Genomic DNA, 13,099 nt, shown 5'->3' with positions numbered 1-13,099 from the left:
TTATCTATAAGGCAAGGCTAATAATACCAATAGAACCAAGTTTACAAAGGTATAATGAAAAAATTTTAAAAAAGCAACCTTAGATAAAATCCTTTGCAAATCTTGAAGTAGTAGATAAATGTCTGTTATTTTTATTATATGTTTATTGTTTATTTTTGTTGCTATTTTGCTTTTTTATTATTATTTTTATTTTTATCTTATCATCTTAAAAAGAGCTGTGTGTGGAGAGATTAGGTTTAGATTGATACCTCACACCCTATAACAAGATAAATTCAGAATGGGTAAATAACTTAAATATAAAGAAGGGAACTATAAGTAAATTCAGTGAATATAGAATAGTATAACTGTCAGATCTATGGGAAAGGAAAGAATTTAAAACCAAGTAAGAGATAGAGAACACTACAAAATATAAAATGAATAATTTTGATTACATTAAATTAAAAAGGTTTTGTACAAACAAAACCAATGTAACCAAAATTAGAAGGGAAGTAACAAATTGGGGGAAAAATCTTTATAAGAAAAGCCTCAGACAAAGGTCTAATTTCTCAAATTTATAAAGAGCTAAATTAGTTGTACAAAAAAATAAAGACATTCCCCAACTGATAAATGGGCAAGGGACATGAATAGGCAGTTTTCAGATAAAGAATTTAAAACTTTCAATAAGCACATGAAAAAGTGTTCTAAATCTCTCATAATTAGAGAAATGCAAATCAAAACAATTCTGAGGTACCACCTGATACCCAACAGATTGGTTAATATGACAGCAAAGGAAACTAATAAATGTTGGAGGGGATGTGGCAAAATTGGGACACTAATGCATTGCTGGTGGAGTTGTGAATTGATCTAACCATTCTGGAAGGCAATTTGGAATTATGCCCAAAGGGCTTTAAAAGACTGTCTGCCCTTTGATTTAGCCATACCACTTCTAGTTTTATACCCCAAAGAGATAATAGAGAAAAATATTCATAGCCGTGCTCTTTGTGGTGGCAAAAAACTGGAAAATGAGGGGATGCCCTTCAATTGTGGAATGGCTGATCAAATTGTGGTATTTGATGGTGATGGAATATTATTGTGCTGAAAGGAATAACAAACTGGAGGAATTCCATGTGAATTATAAAGACCTCCAGGAGGAATTCCATGTGAACTGGAATGACTTCCAGGAATTGATGCAGAGTGAAAGGAGCAGAACCAGGAGAAAATTATATACAGAGACTGATAAACTGTGGTACAATCCAATGTAATGGACTTCTCTATTAGTGGCAATGCAGTGATCCTAATCAACTCAGAGAGATTTATGAGACAGAACACTATCCACATTCAGAGGAAAAACTGTGGGAGCAGAGACACCAAAGAAAAACAACTGCTTGATTATATGGGTCGAAGGGATATGGTTGGGGATGTAGATTCTAAATGAACATCCCATTGTAAACATCAACAACATGAAAAAAAGTTTTTGACCAAAGACACATGTAAAACCCAGTGGAATTGCGAGTTGGTTATGGGAAGGGGTAGGGGGAGGGCAGGGAAAGAATATGATTCTTGTAACTAAGGAATAATGTTCTAAATTGTCTAAATAAAAAGTAAAAGAAAAAAAAGAAAAAAAAGATCTTCAGGAATTGATGCAGAGTGAGAGGAGCAGAACCAGAACATTGTACACAGAGACTGATACATTATTGCACAATTGAAAGTAATAGACTTTTCTACTAGCAGCAATGCAATAATCCAGGACAATTCTGAGGGACCTAAGAGAAAGAATACTATCCACATCCAGAGAAAGAACTGCGGGAGTAGAAGAAAAAGTGCAGAAGAAAAACATATGATTAATCACAAGGTTCAATGGGGATGTGATTAGGGATGTTCACTTTAAATGAACATTTCTATTGCAAATAGCAATAACATGGAAATAGATTTTGAACAATGATACATGTAAAACCCAGTGGAATTATTTGTGGGCTCTGGGAGGGGGGGAGAAGAAGGGGAGGAAAAGGACATGAATCATGTAACCATGGAAAAGTATTAGAAATTAATTAAATACATAAATTAAAATAAAAGAACTGTGTGGTATAGTTGAAATAGCACTAGATATAGAATTGGAGGACTTGGGTTCAGTCCTACTTTTGATATTACCTTATCTGTAGCTTTGGGCAAGTCATTTACTAGACCATGTTGAGTCTCAGGCTTCTCCCTTGTAAAATGCAAGGGCTGGACTAGATATGGGCTTTGGAGTCTGTTTCAGTGCTATGTTGGGGGAGTATCTACCCCAGGCATCTGAAAAATTCATTTGGCAGAAGGGGTGTATAAGAACAATTTGTTTCAATAGCCATGAAGGTCACTATGTCCTGAGCTGTCACCAGTCATCTTGCCTTTTGTCTTGCCACTGGACTCTGATGACTGGAAGGAAGAGTGAGGTTGATAGCTTTGTGCAACTCTGTGTCACTTAAATCCAATTCACTCATAAGCTATTACTCAATTATGACACTGGCCCTCTGAAAATAAAGGAGAAACAGCAAGATTTTGAGCTCTATATGGACTAAAAACATATTTTACCCAGCACATCTTGGTAATCTCACAACAACCCTGCAAGGTAGGTGCTGTTTTTATGCCCATTTTAGAGATGGGGTGATTGAAGCTGTGAAAGAAATAAATTGAGGGTAAGCAACTCAAACTCCAGTCTTCCAGGTTGTAGGTCCTGAACTCTATCCTCAGCATCATAATCCATCTAGCCTCTTAGACCTCAGGGTCAGTGTTTTTTTCTATCACATTTTAGTTTTCTTCTCCTACTGTCTGCTCTGTCCCTAACTTGATGTTGGACCTTAGGCAAGTGCTTTCTCTTCAAAAACCCAAGTTTTCTCATTCTTCCAATGATAGGGTTAGACTATGTTCTGAAATCCTCCAGCAGTCAGGTGAAGCCTAGGGATTCCTTCTCAGGTTATTTGTAAATACATAAAATAAAATATATAGAAATTACCAAGGAAACTAGAGTTTACTGGAAATAAAGATTTAGTGTTTTTCTTATGTAGGCTCATGGCCTGTGAACCTCTTCGGATTAGATTATGATTTCAAAAGTTTAAATTTTGCCTTCTCATATGACCTCTACAATCACTTTCATTCAGAGAGGTCCGGACTACATCTCCCATCATCCCCAGCAACGAGGGCCCCCGCAGTCGCGTTCTCCATTCACTCCTCCTATTCCCCGCTCCACTTTTTTCTGGCGCCGCCCAGTGGTTGGCGGTGGAGAGAACAGGTATGGGGAGGAGGCATGAGGCGTCAGCAGGGGGCGGAGTAGGAGGGCGGGGGGTTGCGCTGGTGACGGGAGGACGCGCGCGGGCTCCCTGCTCCGCGCAGGATCTTGAGGCAGCAGCAGTGGCGGCTGCGGCGGCGGCAGCAGCGAAGGCAGCGTCGTCAAGCAGCGAGCAGCCGCAGCCGCAGCCTCAGCCGCAGCCGCAGCCGCAGCCGCAGCAGCCAGAGCCGCAGCCGCAGCCGCAGCCGCAGCCGCAGGCGCAGGAAGAAGCTTGTACGGCTCAAGCCGGAGCAACGTGCGGGCTGGGCCGAGATGAGGGACTCAGTCCGCGCCGCCGCCGCCGCCCCCGCGGCTCGCGCCCCGCCGGCTCTGTGAGAGCGAGCGCCCGGGGAGGAAGATGGCGGAGAGGTAGGAGTCCCGCGCCGGCGGCCGCTGCGCTGCGGCGAATACGACCCCCGGCCTCGACATTGGGGACCGGGGCCTGGGGAGGGAGGGGGAGCATCTAGGGGGTCGCCCTAGTTCTAAGGTAGATGGTAGGGCCGGGCCCCACTGAATCTTGTGGAGGCCCTGGTTTTAGGGTGTGTGTGGGGTTGGGCCCCTTTGGGTGGGTGGGTGGGTGTCCTGATTCCAGTGTGTGTGCGGGCTCTCTGGTTCTCGTGGAGGATTCTGATTCTAGGGCCAATGTGTGTGTGGGGCTGAGGCCCTCCGGTTCTGCTGGGTTCTGCTTCGAGGATGTGTTTTGGAGGCTGGCCCCTGTGGGTCTGACAAGAGGGCCCTGGTTCTAGGGTGTGAGTCCAGGGACCCTCTGGTACTGGTGCGGGGTCCTGGTTCTAGGGTGTATGTGAGGGTCTGGGCTGCTCTGGGTCTGGTGGGGAAGGGTTCTCGTTCTAGGGTAAATGTGGAGGGGTACGTTTGGTTCGGGTGGGGATGGTTCTGGGTCTGGGATGTAGATGGGAGGACTAGGTCCCTCTGCTTCCGATTGAGGTGGGGGCTGGTGCTGTCATATACGTATGGGAGGCTAGGTTTCTCTGGGTTTGGTAGCCTGTTCCTCTGGTTCTCGGGTGTATGTGTGTGGGCTCTTCCCTTCTGGGTGTGTATGTGTCTTGGTTCTAGGGTCTATCTATCTGTCTGTCCATCTATCTAGTCTATCTAATCAATCTATCTATGGACTAGGCCTCTCTGATTTTGGTGGGAGTCTCCTTGTTATGGAATGTCTGGATGAAGAGGTTTGACCTCTTTGGTAATGTTGGGGATGGGATGGGGGCTTCCCTGGATCTGGGCCTCTCAGTTTTTGGGGGCGTGTGAGATCTAGCTCTTCTGCTTAATGTTGGGGGCTCTGCACTACTGATTTTGGAGTGCAGTGTGCTGTGTTCTGAGGATGTGTAGTTCTTTGGTTCAGGGTGTGTATGTATGTGTGGGCTTCTCTCCTTCTGTAGCCCCCTGACTGGATGAAGGCCTTGGTGCTCAAGAGTGTCTGCATGTGTGTGTATACAAATGTTCATACTAGTCTGTATGTGTGGGAAGAGGTTAGGACTGGGATCCTGGTAAGGTCTTGTTCCCAGAGTGAATGGTGTGTGAATTTTGATTTCCTGGGGTAGGGAAGGGGGGAAAATAAAGGAGAGGACCAACAAGGGTAGGAATCTTTGTTTTGAGGGATAGTAGGTTGTTGGGGGTAAGAAGTATTGATGTGTGTTATTAGACCAGGTTGGGGGGGGTGTAGATAGAGGAGGAGAGTCATGTGAGTGGAATGGGAATAACAGCAGCAAGGTCTTGAGTCAATTATGTGTGTGGCCAGAAAGATATTTTCTTGGAATGTGGAATGGGTAGGTAGTGATATTCAGTTCTTGAGTAGATTGGGGGAGTTCTGGCTTCTGAAGGAGGGGAATTTGGGGAATTTACTATGTAATTAGAGCTTCACTGATTTGGGATTTTAAGCTCTGGTTGCTAGTAAGGGCAGACAGGTGCATCCCTTTTTGTTAACCTCTTGGTTCCTGGGTAAGGATTTTTGACCCCTTTTTGTTTGTTAGGCCAGATGACCCAGTGGAGGGGATTAGAGGTAAGGGGAAATGTTATCAGCTTAGTTTGGAGGTTAGATGATATTTGGGTGCTAGTTCTTATACAGGAAGCTTTGGAGAATGACATTACCTTTTCCCCATTTTGTTCTGCATGCTAAAGCAAAGCAGCTCCCTCCCAGTCCTGATCTGGATGGTCAGGAGGATATTTTTGTTAGACAGTAGAGAGTCCATGTGATTTGAACTCCATGAATTAGTAGTGATAGAGGTTTTTAAATGATTTTCATTTAGAATGCCTTGCATTTTAAAATGTGTGACATATTCTATGTCCTTTGGTAGCTGTGGGTGTGTTAGGTACTGTTTCTCACCATGCAGCTGCTTTGGGAGCTCTGCAGCTTTGAGCTGCAGAAACTGCAGAATAGATTTTTTTTTCATGATACTAGTTTAATCAACCCTCCAGTGACCTCTGCAGAAAAATCTACAGTTGCAAAGCGTCTGTATTTCACCTGACACACACAATATGGTGATATATCTTTTTAAGTCATTGAGGGAAATTTAACACTCATGTCCAGGTAACTTTGATAAACAGCAGGTGGCTTGCTGGTAAGCCATGCCTACCTTTTCTTCATTTGAGTGGGGGGTGGTGGAAGAATGGGAAGATAGGCGATATGCAGTGAGGTATGACTATAAAGTAAAGAGGTGTTTGCTAGAGTGACTTTTGGAATCAGGCTTAGTGCTTTATAGTTACTCCTTGTTCTGATCCTGGTTGGTAATGTGGTGTTTTGCTTTGGTTTGTCATACAAATCTATGAAACGGCATGCTGGGCTTCGGGGTACTAGCTCTTCAAGAACCCAGTAATTCTGATTAGCATGACATTAATATTGAATTAATTTTATGCTTTAACTTGTATTCTTGATGGCTTTTCTTTGTCTCCTGAACCTATACAAAGCTTTGATACATTGTCTTCTAATCAATCTGTGGATAGCCTTTTTAAGTCTTTTTTCCCCAAGTTCATCTTAGTTCATAGGAATCTTCATTCTGTCCTGAAGGGAACATCAAATTCTTAGTTACCTAATTTAAGTTAATGTATAAGAACTTTGTTAAACTAACTTAATAGTAGTGAAATAAGATCAATTGACACTATCTCCATAGTACAGTAACAAATGGTGTTTTTTACATTTCCCTCTCAGTAGGCTAGATGATGATCATTTGAGTGTGTATTGGAGGAGGAAGTTTGTCAAGGGTTGGGTTGCTCTAGGTGGCCTTGGAGGTTCTTTGCAACCCTGAACTTTTGTGATTTCTGGTATGTGATTAGTACAGGGTCTTGTATGCTGTAGAGAATAAATGTTGAATGAGTGAATGATTGTGAGACTTGTTAGGTGATAAGGAAATTCAAACTAAAACTTGGATGTCTCTGTAAAGTCAAATTAAACTTCAGTATCTCTTGTAGATATTGAATATGACTCCTACTATGTAGAATATTGTTCACAATATTAAAAAAAAAAGACTTTCGTGTGGTCAGTTTTAAATGAGAATGAGAAAAATAAGAGAGTTGGAGTTTGAGTCCCACCAGTGGTACCTTTCCTACTTCTGAGAAGGGTGGAAAATCCTTCCAAATTGATGGAATTGATCCAAATTTATGGAAATGATCTTTTTCCAGGTTGGGTTATCTGTTTATCTTGTGTCTCAGAGTCACTACAGAAAACCACATCCAGTTCCATTTATAAATCATGACACTGGTGTTTACTTTTTATGGGAAAATCTTTCAACCAGAATCAGGTGGTCCATATTAGCATTCTAGGATTTGAAGTTGAGAATTTTTACTATTTCAAAAAAGGAGAGAGAAAAAAAAATCCTATAGCATATTTTAAAATGATATTTTTATAAAGTTATTTTAAAATGTCTATTAACCTTTTCTCCTAGCTATGGAGGAAATCTTGAATTGGAAACAGTATTCCACATGGAACCTCTGCATGCCCTTGGACAATTTAATAATAACTTTCATTGAATTAACCCTCTTGATATAAACCAGGCTGCCATTTAGTTCTTTGGTGCTATAAGGAAAAAAAAAAGTTTTTGCTAATTGCTTCCTTGTTTGTGAATCTACCTCTTTATTTATGGTGCTTTAGTATTACTGAATTGCAGGTTATTATTTACTCTTTGAAGCCAAAGATCTAGAAACTTCTTGGTGCTCAGTCTACTCATATGCCCTTTGTAAATTATGTTATAGATTGTTTCTTCTTGTCAGTAATCTTGGTAGCACATCTCGTAAAAAAAAAAAAAGTAAATATGATGCTTTAGAATGATTTAAAGTTTTATGAAGCAACAGTAGATCTTGTTTATTTTCTTTTTTATTATGCATATTCCATGCTGAATTGTGTAAGATTGTTCTTGGTTCTGAATTTATTACTTTGTCCCATTTTTCTTTTAAATATTTTAAAATGAGGTTTCACAGATATCTTTGCAAGATTTTTCCATTGGCATATTAATAGATCTTAAACATCAAACATCTATTTCCAGTGCTTTGCTTTGTTTCTATTTTCTATCTTTCATTTAACAATCTTTTATTGCACTTAGTGCAGTAGAGATAAAGAAACAAAGCAATATCTTTTAATCTGGAAATTGGAGAGATAACCAGTAGCACTAGGTTGTATGAGATGAATTGTAGCAGTTTAGAGGAGGGAAGAGGTCATTGTGGGCTAGATTGTTTAGCAAAGGCGTTTTGAGGAAGTGGAACTTGAACTGGGCTTCTAAGGATGGAGGTAGGATTCAGATAACTGAGGAAGAGGAGGTCTTTTGAGATCATAGCATTGCTAAGAGTCAAAGTGGGAAAGTGAGAATGCTCATTGTGCATTGGGCTAGGGTCATTTGGACTGGACTTGAAGGTTTATGGAAGGGAGTAGTAGAAAATTATAATAAGTAATTGTTATATAGCACTTTAAAGGTGTACAAAGTGCTTACATGTATTATCTCACTTGATCCTCTTAGGATCACAACATCTTAGGTAGACACTGTTAATTATCCCAGTTTTATAGATGACTTAAATAAGCCAGAGAGGTTATGACTTGTGCATCTGAGGCATCATTTAAACCTAGATGTTCCTGATCCTTAAGTTAAGCACTAATGGCCTGGCATGTTCTGACTGGTATTGTCCTAGACTGGATTATAAGCCCCTTGAGGATCTTTGTGTCCCCTGAAGCACTTAGCATAGGTTATAATCATAGTCTACCATTTTGCAGATGAGGAAACTAATACTGAGAAAAGTGAAGGTACTTGTCTAATAATAATAAGTTGCTTATATTTATTTAGTACTTTAGGGTTTGCAATGACATTGTATGTAATAGGATGCCTTATTTAATCCCCACAAGGGTCACTAGGATAGTATATCCTAGTGCAGTGATGGCAAACCTATAGAACGAGTGCCAAAGGTGATAGGCAGAGCACTCTCTGTGGGCACACAGTCACCTTCCCTCCACCATTCCTGATGACATTTTTTTTCACTTTTTTCACTCGCCCCTCCATCCAGCAGCCCAGTGGGAATGCTTCCTCCCTCCTCTGTGTAGGATAAGGGAGGGGGGTGGAGCATATCCAGCATGTGGTGGTGGGGAGGAGGGGCACAGCATGGGGTCTCTGGGGAGGATGGACAGGGCACTTGGTCTGAGGGGTGGAGTGGGGGTGGGTCTTGGCACTCTGTCTCTAAAAGGTTTACCATCACTGTCCTAGTGGATTGAGAGCTGGCCTTGACATCTGGAGGTTGTGGACTCAGTTCCCACTTCTGACTCATATTGGTTATTTAACCCTGGGCAAGTTGCTCAACTTCTTATGATCCCAGGCAACTCTAGAAATTGAAGAATTTCCCCATTGGCAGTTTGTTTCTTTGAAACTATTTGGTGAAGTTGGTATTATCATTGTTGCCATTTTATAGATAAGGGGACCCCCCCCCCCACTCCAATCACCCAAGGTTCTTTCAAGGTCATGCAGTATAGGAAGAATGACCTTGAGTGGTACTGCTTGGGCTTTAGTACCTGGAATTTCCAGATTCTATATCCAGTGCTCTTGACCACTTGACACTACTTCTCAGTGAAAGTGCTTGGAACACAGTAGGTGCTTGCTAGAGACTTGCATGGATGAATGAATGAATGAATGAAAGAAAGAAAGTTGGAAAGTTCAGTTGGACCCAGTGTGGAATGTCTTCATTGTTGCCCAAGGAATATAGACAATTTTGTGAATTTTTAAGTGGTGAATTTTAAGCCAGGAGTGAGACATTAGAGGTTCTCACCTCATGGAATACTGCAGTCTCTGAAGAATGGAAGTTGAGGATTATCCAAAGGGTAATGGAGAGGCATATTGTGGGAATGAATAGATTTCAGCTTGTTTGAAGGTATTAATTCCTCAAGTAGTGGTGGAAAGGATGTGATCAGAGAAATATATGAGGCTTGGAAAGATAATTTGGTAACATGGCAGGAGTAATGGCTATCTCATGCTCTCTATGAGTTGCAAAGTGTCAAGAGAATTTTAAGAAGGTCCCTAGCACATTGAGTAGCTTTGTGGAGTGGATATAACAAGAGTCACACAACTTAGGCAGGAATGGATGGATGGTTTGCATATTGTTGGAGAGAATACACACATTGCTGAGATTTACAGATCCATTAGAAAGTAGTAGTTGAAAATAGTTTCATGAACATTAATCTGTTTGAATAAGTTTATTTAGTCAATTTAGAACATTATTCCTTGGTTACAATAATCACATTATTTCCCTCCTTCCCCTCCACCCACTCTTCCCCCAGCCAACACACAATTTCATTGCGTATTACATGTGTCTTTGATCAGAACCCATTTCCATGTTGTTGTCATGAACATTAATCTGAACATGTTATATATGGTATGAATTAGTTGTGTGGGGTGGTTTTAAATAAAGCTAATTTTAATATTATAATTAATTTTCCCATAAAATAATTATATAAATTGTATTTGGAGTTTTTGGTATGACAGCTAACATTTATTTAATGCTCTAAGATTTGAAAATTGTTTTACATATATTATTTCATTTAATTTTAACAACTCTGTGAGGTAGGTGCTATTATTATCATCCCTATTTTACGTGTGAGGAAACTGAGTTTCAAAGAAGTTAGATGACTTGCTTTGGATCACACAGCTAGTAAGCTTTTTAGGAAGAATTTGAATTCACCACTCTGTCCTAGCTACCTTGCAAAAGTCTTTTATATCTATAATAGTAACTACTATTCCCATTCTAATAGTAATTAGATGTTTTGTGATTTAAATCACTTTCTGTTGGAGTAGTTTGAAAACCTAAGCATATTCTTCAGTGTCTTCCTATTCATTGGCTCCTTCCTTGCTGCTCATGAACACTAATAGGTTGCATCCTTTAGAAACCTTCACTTTTGAAATTTTTTTAAGTTATCATCCTATATCCCTTCTTGCTTTTACAACCAAACTTCTAGGAAATGCTTTCTATACTCTTAATTCCACTTTCTCTGATCTCACTCAATGTCTTGCAATTTGGCTTTTGACATCACTAATTGAAATTGCTCTCTCCAAAGTTACCATTGATTTTGTAATTTCTAAATACTATAGGCTTTTAAAAATTATCTTTTTTTTTTTTTGAAATTTTGGCAGTACTTATAACTGTTGACCATCCTCCTACTTGTCTTAGTCTTTCTTTGTTCTTAGTCTTTCTTTGCTGGGCCATCTTCCCCCTAAATTTGGAGAGTCTCTGGACCCTAGGCTAAGAACAGTGATCTCATCAACTTCATAGATTCAGTTATAATTTGTACATGCATGCTTCCTAGATCTATGTAGCCCTAATTTCTTATTGAATTCCTGCCCCCCAGCAGCTGCTGTTGGCCATTATTAACTACATAGTCAACTCAAGCTTAATGTATATGACTTTTCTCTCTTAACTCTATCCTTATAAATTTAATTGTTCCTATAGAGGGTGCCATCGGCCTCCTAGTTACCCAAATTAATAACCTTAGAGTCATCCATTTTTTAAAACTGTTACTTTCTTCTGTCTTATTAACAAGTCTTTAGACAGAAGGACAAGGGCTAGGCAAACATGAGTAAGTGACTTGCCCAGGGTCATACAGCTAGGAGGTGTCTGAATTTTGCTTTGAACCCAGGTCCTCCCATCTTCAGGCCTGGTGCTCTATCCATTGTGCCATCTAGCTTTCCCCATAGTCATCCTTATTGTATTGTCCTCACTTTGCATAGCCAGTAAGTTGCCATTTGATAATACCTTGACAACATCTCTTGTATCTGTACATTTTTCTCAACTCACCTAGTTTAGGCAGCCATCACATCTCATCTGTACTATTGCAGCAGCTTCTCTAATGGTCTCTTTACCTTGAGCCTCACTTTTCTTTAATCTGTCCTCCATACAGCTGCCAAAGTGATATTCCTAAAGCCCAGGTGAGATCATGTCACAATCCTGTTCAATAAATTTGAATGGCATTTTATTATCTCTAGGACCAAATATAGTTTCTTTTTTTTGGCTCGGTGGAGGACAGATTTAAAGCTCTTTATATCCTGGTTCTACCCTTCCTTGCCAAGCTTATTACAAATGATTCTTCACTCTCTAGTCTAGCCAAACAAGTCATCTTATTGTTCCTAACCTGTGGAATGACCCATCTCTGTGCCTTTTCAAAGGTTGAATTTATTCCCGCCTCACTTCTACCTCTTTGAAATTCAAGCTTCCTTCAGAGCTCAGATCAAGTACCACCTCCTACATGAAGCCTTTCATGCTTTCCAGTGTGTTTAGTAACTATTAATATATCTTTATGAATTACCTTACTTTTACTTTGTACATACTTATATGCATATATGTTATTCTCTCTCACAGAATGTAAACTCTTTGTGGGCAGAAATTATTTTATTTCTTGACTTTGCATCCCTAGTATTTACAGTGCCTGACTCATTATAGTTGCTTAATAGATGTTTATTTTTCATTTTTTTTAACTGAAGACTTGAGAAATTTTGGTAACTAGATATGAGTTTCTAAGCCTAGGTAGTTGGAAGAATGATGGATATTGTTGGGAATTGGGAGCACATTTAGCTTTCTGGAAGCCAGGAAAATTGCGAGTTTGATTTTAAGATCTTTTACTTGTAAAATGATAGGGCTTAAATCCAAAAAGGAAAGACCCTGGAGCTAACTCTAACTCTTGTCGTTGTCTCTTCCTTTTCCCTTCCTCCATATACATACATGTATCAATCACAGCAGATATCATAGTGAGTAGCAACCATTAAGAACAATGGCAGTTGAGACATTTAAAGTTCCTAGAAGACCAAATCCAAGAAGAGTAGGAAAACCTATGACTGGAAATACTAGACAAGTATGAGAAACAATGGACTAGTTAGATAGTGGGTAGAGTGCTTGGCTTAGAGTCAGGAAGACCATGGGAAAGGCATACAAAGGCATCTCGAAAGGTATTTTTGAAATAATGCAAAGGAAAGAAAAGAATGAGAAAAATGGGGTACACATTGCCTGTGACTACATAGAAGACAAGAATGAGGGCAAAGAGACAACAGAAAATCCTGATAAGGACCTGGAAGGATTTACAGAAAAATGCTTATACTTTGAACATTAAAATTAAACATTTGGTAATCAAGTTTAGTATTTTGCACTGATAAATGTTAAGTTTATAATAAAACTTAAAAAAAAGATTATGAGCTTCAAAATTCACCAGTGCTCTAGCCACTAAACTATCTTGCTGTCAGAAAAGGAGGTTTAAAAATTCTTATCAAATTCAGGGTCTGTTTCTGGGAATGGAATTATCAAGTCAAAGGGTGTGATTGCTTTACAAATTTTTATTGTATATTTTATTGTGTA

At 39.8% G+C, this 13,099-nt stretch overlaps 1 protein-coding gene across 3 annotated transcripts in view; it reads left to right on the top strand.

The window, feature by feature from the left end:
- Positions 1-3,278: 3,278 nt before the first annotated feature.
- The window catches only part of ARHGAP39 (Rho GTPase activating protein 39), a 426,284-nt gene continuing 416,463 nt past the window's right edge, over positions 3,279-13,099 (top strand). For 2 of the 3 annotated variants that reach the window (XM_056822906.1, XM_056822904.1), the window contains exon 1: positions 3,290-3,649. The gene's annotated coding sequence lies outside the window, so the exon portion shown is untranslated. Of the gene's footprint in view, positions 3,650-13,099 lie in introns of all 3 variants that reach the window. The other variant, XM_056822907.1, reaches the window with a different exon arrangement.

This window comes from Monodelphis domestica, chromosome 3 (assembly GCF_027887165.1).
Source record: "Monodelphis domestica isolate mMonDom1 chromosome 3, mMonDom1.pri, whole genome shotgun sequence".
Lineage (NCBI taxonomy): Eukaryota > Metazoa > Chordata > Mammalia > Didelphimorphia > Didelphidae > Monodelphis > Monodelphis domestica.
The sequence above is the reverse complement of the archived record's forward strand: the minus strand, read 5'-3'. Positions and strand labels throughout refer to the sequence as shown.